Below are 15,497 nucleotides of genomic sequence, written 5' to 3' on the forward strand. Positions count from 1 at the left end.
TCATCACAGATGTTGAACCTCATCACAGATGCTTAACCTTATTACAGATGCTGAACCTCATCACAGATTCTGTACCTCATCAAAGATGCTGAACCTCATGACAGATGCTGAACCTCATCACAGATGTTGAACTGTATCACAGATGCTGAACGTCATTACAGATGCTGAACCTCATCACAGATGTTGAACCTCATCACAGATGTTAAAACTCATTACAGATGCTGAACCTCATTACAGATGCTGAACCTCATCACAGATGCTTAACTTCATTTCAGATGTTGAAGCTCATCACAGATTTTGACCTCATCACAGATGCTGAACCTCATCACAGATGCTGAACCTCATCACAGATGCTGAACCTCATCACAGATGTTGAATCTCATCACAGATGTTGAACTGTATCACAGATGCTGAACCTCATCACAGATGCTGAACCTCATTACAGATGCTGTACCTCATCACAGATGCTGAACCTCATTACATATGTTGAACCTCATCACAGATGTTGAACCTCATCACAGATGCTTAACCTTATTACAGATGCTGAACCTCATCACAGAAGTTGAACTGTATCACAGATGCTGAACCTCATTTCAGATGCTGAGCCTCATTACAGATGCTGAACCTCATCACAGATGTTGAACTGTATCACAGATGTTGTACCTCAACACAGACTTTGAACTGTATCACAGATGCTGATTCTAATTACAGATGCTGAGCCTTATTAAAGATGCTGAACCTCATCACAGATGCTGAACCTCATCACAGATGTTGTACCTCAACACAGACTTTGAACTGTATCACAGATGTTGAACCTCATCACAGATGTTGAACCTCCTTACAGATGTTGAACCTCATCACAGACGTTGGGCTGTATTACAGATGTTGAAACTCATCACAGATGTTGACCTTTATCAAAGATGTTGTACCTCATCAGAGATGTTGAACTGTATCACAGATGTTGTACCTCATCACGGATGCCGAACCTCATCACAGATGTTGAACCTCATCACAGATGCTGAACCTCATCACAGATGCTGAACCTCATCACAGATGTTGAACCTCATCACAGATGTTGAACTGTATCACAGATGCGGAACCTCATCACAGATGCTGAACCTCATTACAGATGTTGAACCTCATCACAGATGATGAACTGTATCACAGATGCTGAACCTCATTGCAGATGCTGAGCCTTATTAAAGACGCTGAACCTCATCACAGATGCCGAACCTCATCACAGATGCTGAGCCTTTTTACAGATGCTGAACCTCATCACAGATGTTAAACCTCATCACAGATGTTGAACTTCATTACAGATGCTGAGCCTTGTTACAGATGCTGAACCTCATTACAGATGCTGAACCTCGTCACAGATGTTAAACCTCATCACAGATGCTGAACCTCATCACAGATGCTGAGCCTTATTGAAGATACTGAACCTCATTACAGATGTTGAACCTCATCACAGATGCTGAGCCTTTTTACAGATGTTGTACCTCATAACAGATGTTGAACCTCATCACAGATGTTGTACCTCATCATAGATGCTGAACCTCATCACAGATGTTGAACCTCATCTCAGATGCTTAACCTCATCACAGATGTTGTACCTCAACACAGATGTTGAACTGTATCACAGATATTGAACCTCATCACAGATGTTGAACTGTATTACAGATGTTGAACCTCATCACAGATGTTGAACTGTATCACGGATGTTGTACCTCATGACAGATGTTTAACTGTATCCCAGATGTTGTACCTCATCACAGATGTTGAACTGTATCACAGATGTTGTACCTCGTCACAGATGCTGAACCTTATTAAAGACGCTGAACCTCATCACAGATTCTGAACCTAATTACAGATGCTGAGCCTTGTTACAGATGCTGAACCTCATTACAGATGCTGAACCTCATCACAGATGTTAAACCTCATCACAGAGGTTGAACCTCATTACAGATGCTGAGCCTTGTTACAGATGCTGAACCTCATTACAGATGCTGAACCTCATCACAGATGCTGAGCCTTGTTACAGATGCTGAACCTCATTACAGATGCTGAACCTCATCACAGATGCTGAACCTCATCTCAGATATTAAACCTCATCACAGATGCTGAACCTCATCACAGATGCTGAGCCTTATTAAAGATCCTGAACCTCATTACAGATGTTGAACCTCATCACAGATGCTGAGCCTTATTAAAGATACTGAACCTCATTACAGATGTTGAATCTCATCACAGATGCTGAGCCTTATTAAAGATACTGAACCTCATTACAGTTGTTGATCCTCATCACAGATGCTGAGCCTTATTAAATGAACTGAACCACATTACAGATGTTGAACCTCATCACAGATGCTGAGCCTTATTACAGATGTTGTACCTCATAACAGATGTTGAACCTCATCACAGAGATTGAACCTCACCACAGATGTTGTACCTCATCACAGATGTTGAACCTCATCACAGATGTTGAACCTCATCACAGACGTTGAACTGTATTACAGAACTTGAACCTCATTACAAATGCTGAGCCTTGTTACAGATGCTGAACCTCATCACACATGTTGTACCTCATAACAGATGTTGAACCTCATCACAGATGCTGAACCTCATCACAGATGCTGGACCTCATCACAGATGCTGACCCTCATCACAGATGCTGAACCTCATCACAGATGCTGTACCTCATCACAGATGTTAAACCTCATCACAGATGTTGAACCTCATTACAGATGCTGAGCCTTGTTACAGATGCTGAACCTCATTACAGATGCTGAACCTCATCACAGATAATTAACTTCATTTCAGATGTTGAAGCTCATCACAGATTTTGAACCTCATCACAGATGCTGAACCTCATTACAGATGCTGAGCCTTATTACAGATGCTGAACCTCATCACAGATGCTGAACCTCATCACAGATGTTGAATTGTATCACAGATGCTGAACGTCATTACAGATGCTGAACCTCATCACAGATGTTGAACCTCATCACAGATGTTAAAACTCATTACAGATGCTGAACCTCATCACAGATGTTGAACCTAATTACAGATGCTGAGCCTTATTACAGATCCTGAACCTCATTACAGATGCTGAACCTCATCACAGATGTTGAACCTCATCACAGATGTTGAACCTAATTACAGATGCTGAGCCTTATTACAGATCCTGAACCTCATTACAGATGCTGAACCTCATCACAGATGTTGAACAGTATCACAGATGCTGAACCTCATCACAGATGCTGAACCTCATTACAGATGCTGTACCTCATCACAGATGCTGAAACTCATTACAGATGTTGAACCTCATCACAGATGTTGAACCTCATCACAGATGTTGAACTGTATCACAGATGCTGAACCTCATCACAAATGTTGAACCTCATTACAGATGTTGAACCTCATTACAGATGCTGAGCCTTGTTACAGATGTTGAACCTCATCACACATGTTGTACCTCATAACAGATGTTGAACCTCATCACAGATGCTGAGCCTCATTACAGATTCTGAACCTCATCACAGATGTTGAACCTCATTACAGATGCTGAGCCTTATTACAGATGCTGAACCTCATCACAGATGCTGAGCCTTATTTAAGATGCTTAACCTCATTACAGATGCTGAACCTCATCACAGATTTTGAACCTCATCACAGATGTTGAACCTCATTACAGATGCTGAGCCTTATTACAGATGCTGAACCTCATCACAGATGCTGAGCCTTATTTAAGATGCTTAACCTCATTACAGATGCTGAACCTCATCACAGATTTTGAACCTCATCACAGATGTTGAACCTCATCACAGATGTTGAACCTCATCACAGATGTTGAACTGTATTACAGAACTTGAACCTCATGACAAATGCTGAGCCTTGTTACAGATGCTGAACCTCATCACACATGTTGTACCTCATTACAGATGTTGAACCTCATCACAGATGCTGAACCTCATCACAGATGCTGAACCTCATCACAGATGCTGACCCTTATGACAGATGTTGAACCTCATCACAGATGCTGAACCTCATCACAGATGCTGTACCTCATCACAGATGCTGAACCTCATGACAGATGCTGAACCTCATCACAGATGTTGAATTGTATCACAGATGCTGAACGTCATTACAGATGCTGAACCTCATCACAGATGTTGAACCTCATCACAGATGTTAAAACTCATTACAGATGCTGAACCTCATTACAGATGCTGAACCTCATCACAGATGCTTAACTTCATTTCAGATGTTGAAGCTCATCACAGATTTTGACCTCATCACAGATGCTGAACCTCATTACAGATGCTGAGCCTTATTACAGATGCTGAACCTCATCACAGATGCTGAACCTCATCACAGATGTTGAATTGTATCACAGATGCTGAACGTCATTACAGATGCTGAACCTCATCACAGATGTTGAACCTCATCACAGATGTTAAAACTCATTACAGATGCTGAACCTCATCACAGATGTTGAACCTAATTACAGATGCTGAGCCTTATTACAGATTTTGAACTGTATCACAGATGCTGAACGTCATTACAGATGCTGAACCTCATTACAGATGTTGAACCTCATCACAAATGCTGAACCTCATTACAGATGCTGAGCCTTATTACAGATGTTGAACCTCATCACAGATGTTGAACCTCATCACAGATACTGAACCTCATTACATATGCTGAGCCTTATTACAGATGCTGAACCTCATCACAGATGTTGTACCTCAACACAGATGTTGAACTGTATCACAGATGTTGAACCTCATCACAAATGTTGAACTGTATCACAGATGTTGTACCTCATCACAGATGTTGAACTGTATCACAGATGTTGTACCTCATCACAGATGCTGAACCTCATCACAGATGTTGTACCTCATCACAGATGTTGAATTGTATCACAGATGTTGTACCTCATCACAGATGCTGAACCTCATCACAGATGCTGAACCTCATCACAGATGTTGAATCTCATCACAGATGTTGAACTGTATCACAGATGCTGAACCTCATCACAGATGCTGAACCTCATTACAGATTCTGTACCTCATCACAGATGTTGAACCTCCTTACAGATGTTGAACCTCATCACAGACGTTGGGCTGTATTACAGATGTTGAACCTCATCACAGATGTTGACCTTTATCAAAGATGTTGTACCTCATCAGAGATGTTGAACTGTATCACAGATGTTGTACCTCATCACGGATGCCGAACCTCATCACAGATGTTGAACCTCATCACAGATGCTGAACCTCATCACAGATGCTGAACCTCATCACAGATGTTGAACCTCATCACAGATGTTGAACTGTATCACAGATGCGGAACCTCATCACAGATGCTGAACCTCATTACAGATGCTGTACCTCATCACAGATGCTGAACCTCATTACAGATGCTGAACCTCATCACAGATGTTGAACCTCATCACAGATGTTGAACTGTATCACAGATGCGGAACCTCATCACAGATGCTGAACCTCATCACAGATGTTAAACCTCATCACAGATTTTGAACTTCATTACAGATGCTGAGCCTTGTTACAGATGCTGAACCTCATTACAGATGCTGAACCTCGTCACAGATGTTAAACCTCATCACAGATGCTGAACCTCATCACAGATGCTGAGCCTTATTGAAGATACTGAACCTCATTACAGATGTTGAACCTCATCACAGATGCTGAGCCTTTTTACAGATGTTGTACCTCATAACAGATGTTGAACCTCATCACAGATGTTGTACCTCATCATAGATGCTGAACCTCATCACAGATGTTGAACCTCATCTCAGATGCTTAACCTCATCACAGATGTTGTACCTCAACACAGATGTTGAACTGTATCACAGATATTGAACCTCATCACAGATGTTGAACTGTATTACAGATGTTGAACCTCATCACAGATGTTGAACTGTATCACGGATGTTGTACCTCATCACAGATGTTTAACTGTATCCCAGATGTTGTACCTCATCACAGATGTTGAACTGTATCACAGATGTTGTACCTCGTCACAGATGCTGAACCTTATTAAAGACGCTGAACCTCATCACAGATTCTGAACCTCATCACAGATGCTGAGCCTTGTTACAGATGCTGAACCTCATTACAGATGCTGAACCTCATCACAGATGTTAAACCTCATCACAGAGGTTGAACCTCATTACAGATGCTGAGCCTTGTTACAGATGCTGAACCTCATTACAGATGCTGAACCTCATCACAGATGCTGAGCCTTGTTACAGATGCTGAACCTCATTACAGATGCTGAACCTCATCACAGATGCTGAACCTCATCTCAGATATTAAACCTCATCACAGATGCTGAACCTCATCACAGATGCAAAGCCTTATTAAAGATCCTGAACCTCATTACAGATGTTGAACCTCATCACAGATGCTGAGCCTTATTAAAGATACTGAACCTCATTACAGATGTTGAATCTCATCACAGATGCTGAGCCTTATTAAAGATACTGAACCTCATTACAGTTGTTGATCCTCATCACAGATGCTGAGCCTTATTAAATATACTGAACCACATTACAGATGTTGAACCTCATCACAGATGCTGAGCCTTATTACAGATGTTGTACCTCATAACAGATGTTAAACCTCATCACAGAGATTGAACCTCACCACAGATGTTGTACCTCATCACAGATGTTGAACCTCATCACAGATGTTGAACCTCATCACAGACGTTGAACTGTATTACAGAACTTGAACCTCATTACAAATGCTGAGCCTTGTTACAGATGCTGAACCTCATCACACATGTTGTACCTCATAACAGATGTTGAACCTCATCACAGATGCTGAACCTCATCACAGATGCTGGACCTCATCACAGATGCTGACCCTCATCACAGATGCTGAACCTCATCACAGATGCTGTACCTCATCACAGATGTTAAACCTCATCACAGATGTTGAACCTCATTACAGATGCTGAGCCTTGTTACAGATGCTGAACCTCATTACAGATGCTGAACCTCATCACAGATGTTGAACCTCATCACAGATACTGAACCTCATTACATATGCTGAGCCTTATTACAGATGTTGAACTGTATCACAGATGTTGAACCTCATCACAAATGTTGAACTGTATCACAGATGTTGTACCTCATCACAGATGTTGAACTGTATCACAGATGTTGTACCTCATCACAGATGCTGAACCTCATCACAGATGTTGTACCTCATCACAGATGTTGAATTGTATCACAGATGTTGTACCTCATCACAGATGCTGAACCTCATCACAGATGCTGAACCTCATCACAGATGTTGAATCTCATCACAGATGTTGAACTGTATCACAGATGCTGAACCTCATCACAGATGCTGAACCTCATTACAGATGCTGTACCTCATCACAGATGTTGAACCTCCTTACAGATGTTGAACCTCATCACAGACGTTGGGCTGTATTACAGATGTTGAACCTCATCACAGATGTTGACCTTTATCAAAGATGTTTTACCTCATCAGAGATGTTGAACTGTATCACAGATGTTGTACCTCATCACGGATGCCGAACCTCATCACAGATGTTGAACCTCATCACAGATGCTGAACCTCATCACAGATGCTGAACCTCATCACAGATGTTGAACCTCATCACAGATGTTGAACTGTATCACAGATGCGGAACCTCATCACAGATGCTGAACCTCATTACAGATGCTGTACCTCATCACAGATGCTGAACCTCATTACAGATGTTGAACCTCATCACAGATGATGAACTGTATCACAGATGCTGAACCTCATTGAAGATGCTGAGCCTTATTAAAGACGCTGAACCTCATCACAGATGCTGAACCTCATCACAGATGCTGAGCCTTTTTACAGATGCTGAACCTCATCAACGATGTTAAACCTCATCACAGATGTTGAACTTCATTACAGATGCTGAGCCTTGTTACAGATGCTGAACCTCATTACAGATGCTGAACCTCGTCACAGATGTTAAACCTCATCACAGATGCTGAACCTCATCACAGATGCTGAGCCTTATTGAAGATACTGAACCTCATTACAGATGTTGAACCTCATCACAGATGCTGAGCCTTATTAAAGATACTGAACCTCATTACAGATGTTGAACCTCATTACAGATGCTGAGCCTTTTTACAGATGTTGAACCTCATCTCAGATGCTTAACCTCATCACAGATGTTGTACCTCAACACAGATGTTGAACTGTATCACAGATATTGAACCTCATCACAGATGTTGAACTGTATTACAGATGTTGAACCTCATCACAGATGTTGAACTGTATCACGGATGTTGTACCTCATCACAGATGTTTAACTGTATCCCAGATGTTGTACCTCATCACAGATGTTGAACTGTATCACAGATGTTGTACCTCGTCACAGATGCTGAACCTTATTAAAGACGCTGAACCTCATCACAGATTCTGAACCTCATCACAGATGCTGAGCCTTGTTACAGATGCTGAACCTCATTACAGATGCTGAACCTCATCACAGATGTTAAACCTCATCACAGAGGTTGAACCTCATTACAGATGCTGAGCCTTGTTACAGATGCTGAACCTCATTACAGATGCTGAACCTCATCACAGATGCTGAGCCTTGTTACAGATGCTGAACCTCATTACAGATGCTGAACCTCATCACAGATGCTGAACCTCATCTCAGATATTAAACCTCATCACAGATGCTGAACCTCATCACAGATGCTGAGCCTTATTAAAGATCCTGAACCTCATTACAGATGTTGAACCTCATCACAGATGCTGAGCCTTATTAAAGATACTGAACCTCATTACAGATGTTGAATCTCATCACAGATGCTGAGCCTTATTAAAGATACTGAACCTCATTACAGTTGTTGATCCTCATCACAGATGCTGAGCCTTATTAAATATACTGAACCACATTACAGATGTTGAACCTCATCACAGATGCTGAGCCTTATTACAGATGTTGTACCTCATAACAGATGTTGAACCTCATCACAGAGATTGAACCTCACCACAGATGTTGTACCTCATCACAGATGTTGAACCTCATCACAGATGTTGAACCTCATCACAGACGTTGAACTGTATTACAGAACTTGAACCTCATTACAAATGCTGAGCCTTGTTACAGATGCTGAACCTCATCACACATGTTGTACCTCATCACAGATGTTGAACCTCATTACAGATGCTGAGCCTTGTTACAGATGCTGAACCTCATTACAGATGCTGAACCTCATCACAGATGTTGAACTTCATTTCAGATGTTGAAGCTCATCACAGATTTTGAACCTCATCACAGATGCTGAACCTCATTACAGATGCTGAGCCTTATTACAGATGCTGAACCTCATCACAGATGCTGAACCTCATCAGAGATGTTGAATTGTATCACAGATGCTGAACGTCATTACAGATGCTGAACCTCATCACAGATGTTGAACCTCATCACAGATGTTAAAACTCATTACAGATGCTGAACCTCATCACAGATGTTGAACCTAATTACAGATGCTGAGCCTTATTACAGATCCTGAACCTCATTACAGATGCTGAACCTCATCACAGATGTTGAACCTCATCACAGATGTTGAACCTAATTACAGATGCTGAGCCTTATTACAGATCCTGAACCTCATTACAGATGCTGAACCTCATCACAGATGCTGAACAGTATCACAGATGCTGAACCTCATTACATATTCTGAACCTCATCACAGATGTTGAACCTCATTACAGATGCTGAGCCTTATTACAGATGCTGAACCTCATCACAGATGCTGAGCCTTATTTAAGATGCTTAACCTCATTACAGATGCTGAACCTCATCACAGATTTTGAACCTCATCACAGATGTTGAACCTCATCACAGACGTTGAACTGTATTACAGAACTTGAACCTCATTACAAATGCTGAGCCTTGTTACAGATGCTGAACCTCATCACACATGTTGTACCTCATTACAGATGTTGAACCTCATCACAGATGCTGAACCTCATCACAGATGCTGGACCTCATCACAGATGCTGACCCTTATTACAGATGTTGAACCTCATCACACATGCTGAACCTCATCACAGATGCTGTACCTCATCACAGATGCTGAACCTCATGACAGATGCTGAACCTCATCACAGATGTTGAACTGTATCACAGATGCTGAACGTCATTACAGATGCTGAACCTCATCACAGATGTTGAACCTCATCACAGATGTTAAAACTCATTACAGATGCTGAACCTCATTACAGATGCTGAACCTCATCACAGATGCTTAACTTCATTTCAGATGTTTAAGCTCAAAACAGATTTTGACCTCATCACAGATGCTGAACCTCATCACAGATGCTGAACCTCATCACAGATGCTGAACCTCATCACAGATGTTGAATCTCATCACAGATGTTGAACTGTATCACAGATGCTGAACCTCATCACAGATGCTGAACCTCATTACAGATGCTGTACCTCATCACAGATGCTGAACCTCATTACATATGTTGAACCTCATCACAGATGTTGAACCTCATCACAGATGCTTAACCTTATTACAGATGCTGAACCTCATCACAGAAGTTGAACTGTATCACAGATGTTGTACCTCAACACAGACTTTGAACTGTATCACAGATGCTGAACCTCATTTCAGATGCTGAGCCTCATTACAGATGCTGAACCTCATCACAGATGTTGAACTGTATCACAGATGTTGTACCTCAACACAGACTTTGAACTGTATCACAGATGCTGATTCTAATTACAGATGCTGAGCCTTATTAAAGATGCTGAACCTCATCACAGATGCTGAACCTCATCACAGATGTTGTACCTCAACACAGACTTTGAACTGTATCACAGATGTTGAACCTCATCACAGATGTTGAACCTCCTTACAGATGTTGAACCTCATCACAGACGTTGGGCTGTATTACAGATGTTGAACCTCATCACAGATGTTGACCTTTATCAAAGATGTTGTACCTCATCAGAGATGTTGAACTGTATCACAGATGTTGTACCTCATCACGGATGCCGAACCTCATCACAGATGTTGAACCTCATCACAGATGCTGAACCTCATCACAGATGCTGAACCTCATCACAGATGTTGAACCTCATCACAGATGTTGAACTGTATCACAGATGCGGAACCTCATCACAGATGCTGAACCTCATTACAGATGCTGTACCTCATCACAGATGCTGAACCTCATTACAGATGTTGAACCTCATCACAGATGTTGAACTGTATCACAGATGCTGAACCTCATCACAGATGCCGAACCTCATCACAGATGCTGAGCCTTTTTACAGATGCTGAACCTCATCACAGATGTTAAACCTCATCACAGATGTTGAACTTCATTACAGATGCTGAGCCTTGTTACAGATGCTGAACCTCATTACAGATGCTGAACCTCGTCACAGATGTTAAACCTCATCACAGATGCTGAACCTCATCACAGATGCTGAGCCTTATTGAAGATACTGAACCTCATTACAGATGTTGAACCTCATCACAGATGCTGAGCCTTTTTACAGATGTTGTACCTCATAACAGATGTTGAACCTCATCACAGATGTTGTACCTCATCATAGATGCTGAACCTCATCACAGATGTTGAACCTCATCTCAGATGCTTAACCTCATCACAGATGTTGTACCTCAACACAGATGTTGAACTGTATCACAGATATTGAACCTCATCACAGATGTTAAACTGTATTACAGATGTTGAACCTCATCACAGATGTTGAACTGTATCACGGATGTTGTACCTCATCACAGATGTTTAACTGTATCCCAGATGTTGTACCTCATCACAGATGTTGAACTGTATCACAGATGTTGTACCTCGTCACAGATGCTGAACCTTATTAAAGACGCTGAACCTCATCACAGATTCTGAACCTCATCACAGATGCTGAGCCTTGTTACAGATGCTGAACCTCATTACAGATGCTGAACCTCATCACAGATGTTAAAACTCATTACAGATGCTGAACCTCATCACAGATGTTGAACCTAATTACAGATGCTGAGCCTTATTACAGATCCTGAACCTCATTACAGATGCTGAACCTCATCACAGATGTTGAACCTCATCACAGATGTTGAACCTAATTACAGATGCTGAGCCTTATTACAGATCCTGAACCTCATTACAGATGCTGAACCTCATCACAGATGTTGAACAGTATCACAGATGCTGAACCTCATCACAGATGCTGAACCTCATTACAGATGCTGTACCTCATCACAGATGCTGAAACTCAATACAGATGTTGAACCTCATCACAGATGTTGAACCTCATCACAGATGTTGAACTGTATCACAGATGCTGAACCTCATCACAAATGTTGAACCTCATTACAGATGTTGAACCTCATTACAGATGCTGAGCCTTGTTACAGATGTTGAACCTCATCACACATGTTGTACCTCATAACAAATGTTGAACCTCATCACAGATGCTGAGCCTCATTACAGATTCTGAACCTCATCACAGATGTTGAACCTCATTACAGATGCTGAGCCTTATTACAGATGCTGAACCTCATCACAGATGCTGAGCCTTATTTAAGATGCTTAACCTCATTACAGATGCTGAACCTCATCACAGATTTTGAACCTCATCACAGATGTTGAACCTCATCACAGACGTTGAACTGTATTACAGAACTTGAACCTCATTACAAATGCTGAGCCTTGTTACAGATGCTGAACCTCATCACACATGTTGTACCTCATTACAGATGTTGAACCTCATCACAGATGCTGAACCTCATCACAGATGCTGGACCTCATCACAGATGCTGACCCTTATTACAGATGTTGAACTTCATCACAGATGCTGAACCTCATCACAGATGCTGTACCTCATCACAGATGCTGAACCTCATGACAGATGCTGAACCTCATCACAGATGTTGAACTGTATCACAGATGCTGAACGTCATTACAGATGCTGAACCTCATCACAGATGTTGAACCTCATCACAGATGTTAAAACTCATTACAGATGCTGAACCTCATTACAGATGCTGAACCTCATCACAGATGCTTAACTTCATTTCAGATGTTGAAGCTCAAAACAGATTTTGACCTCATCACAGATGCTGAACCTCATCACAGATGCTGAACCTCATCACAGATGCTGAACCTCATCACAGATGTTGAATCTCATCACAGATGTTGAACTGTATCACAGATGCTGAACCTCATCACAGATGCTTAACCTCATTACAGATGCTGTACCTCATCACAGATGCTGAACCTCATTACATATGTTGAACCTCATCACAGATGTTGAACCTCATCACAGATGCTTAACCTTATTACAGATGCTGAACCTCATCACAGAAGTTGAACTGTATCACAGATGTTGTACCTCAACACAGACTTTGAACTGTATCACAGATGCTGAACCTCATTTCAGATGCTGAGCCTCATTACAGATGCTGAACCTCATCACAGATGTTGAACTGTATCACAGATGTTGTACCTCAACACAGACTTTGAACTGTATCACAGATGCTGATTCTAATTACAGATGCTGAGCCTTATTAAAGATGCTGAACCTCATCACAGATGCTGAACCTCATCACAGATGTTGTACCTCAACACAGACTTTGAACTGTATCACAGATGTTGAACCTCATCACAGATGTTGAACCTCCTTACAGATGTTGAACCTCATCACAGACGTTGGGCTGTATTACAGATGTTGAACCTCATCACAGATGTTGACCTTTATCAAAGATGTTGTACCTCATCAGAGATGTTGAACTGTATCACAGATGTTGTACCTCATCACGGATGCCGAACCTCATCACAGATGTTGAACCTCATCACAGATGCTGAACCTCATCACAGATGCTGAACCTCATCACAGATGTTGAACCTCATCACAGATGTTGAACTGTATCACAGATGCGGAACCTCATCACAGATGCTGAACCTCATTACAGATGCTGTACCTCATCACAGATGCTGAACCTCATTACAGATGTTGAACCTCATCACAGATGTTGAACTGTATCACAGATGCTGAACCTCATCACAGATGCCGAACCTCATCACAGATGCTGAGCCTTTTTACAGATGCTGAACCTCATCACAGATGTTAAACCTCATCACAGATGTTGAACTTCATTACAGATGCTGAGCCTTGTTACAGATGCTGAACCTCATTACAGATGCTGAACCTCGTCACAGATGTTAAACCTCATCACAGATGCTGAACCTCATCACAGATGCTGAGCCTTATTGAAGATACTGAACCTCATTACAGATGTTGAACCTCATCACAGATGCTGAGCCTTTTTACAGATGTTGTACCTCATAACAGATGTTGAACCTCATCACAGATGTTGTACCTCATCATAGATGCTGAACCTCATCACAGATGTTGAACCTCATCTCAGATGCTTAACCTCATCACAGATGTTGTACCTCAACACAGATGTTGAACTGTATCACAGATATTGAACCTCATCACAGATGTTGAACTGTATTACAGATGTTGAACCTCATCACAGATGTTGAACTGTATCACGGATGTTGTACCTCATCACAGATGTTTAACTGTATCCCAGATGTTGTACCTCATCACAGATGTTGAACTGTATCACAGATGTTGTACCTCGTCACAGATGCTGAACCTTATTAAAGACGCTGAACCTCATCACAGATTCTGAACCTCATCACAGATGCTGAGCCTTATTACAGATGCTGAACCTCATTACAGATGCTGAACCTCATCACAGATGTTAAAACTCATTACAGATGCTGAACCTCATCACAGATGTTGAACCTAATTACAGATGCTGAGCCTTATTACAGATCCTGAACCTCATTACAGATGCTGAACCTCATCACAGATGTTGAACCTCATCACAGATGTTGAACCTAATTACAGATGCTGAGCCTTATTACAGATCCTGAACCTCATTACAGATGCTGAACCTCATCACAGATGTTGAACAGTATCACAGATGCTGAACCTCATCACAGATGCTGAACCTCATTACAGATGCTGTACCTCATCACAGATGCTGAAACTCAATACAGATGTTGAACCTCATCACAGATGTTGTACCTCATCACAGATGTTGAACTGTATCACAGATGTTGTACCTCATCACAGATGCTGAACCTCATCACAGATGTTGAACCTCATCACAGATGTTGAACCTCATCACAGATGTTGAACCTAATTACAGATGCTGAGCCTTATTACAGATGCTGAACCTCATCACAGATGTTGAATCTCATCACAGATGTTGAACTGTATCACAGATGCTGAACCTCATCACAGATGCTGAACCTCATTACAGATGCTGTACCTCATCACAGATGCTGAACCTCATTACATATGTTGAACCTCATCACAGATGTTGAACCTCATCACAGATGCTTAACCTTATTACAGATGCTGAACCTCATCACAGAAGTTGA

Source organism: Aulostomus chinensis, chromosome 2 (assembly GCF_037954235.1).
Source record: "Aulostomus chinensis isolate RoL2024-O1b breed Wild chromosome 2, RoL_Achi_v1.0, whole genome shotgun sequence".
NCBI lineage: Eukaryota > Metazoa > Chordata > Actinopteri > Syngnathiformes > Aulostomidae > Aulostomus > Aulostomus chinensis.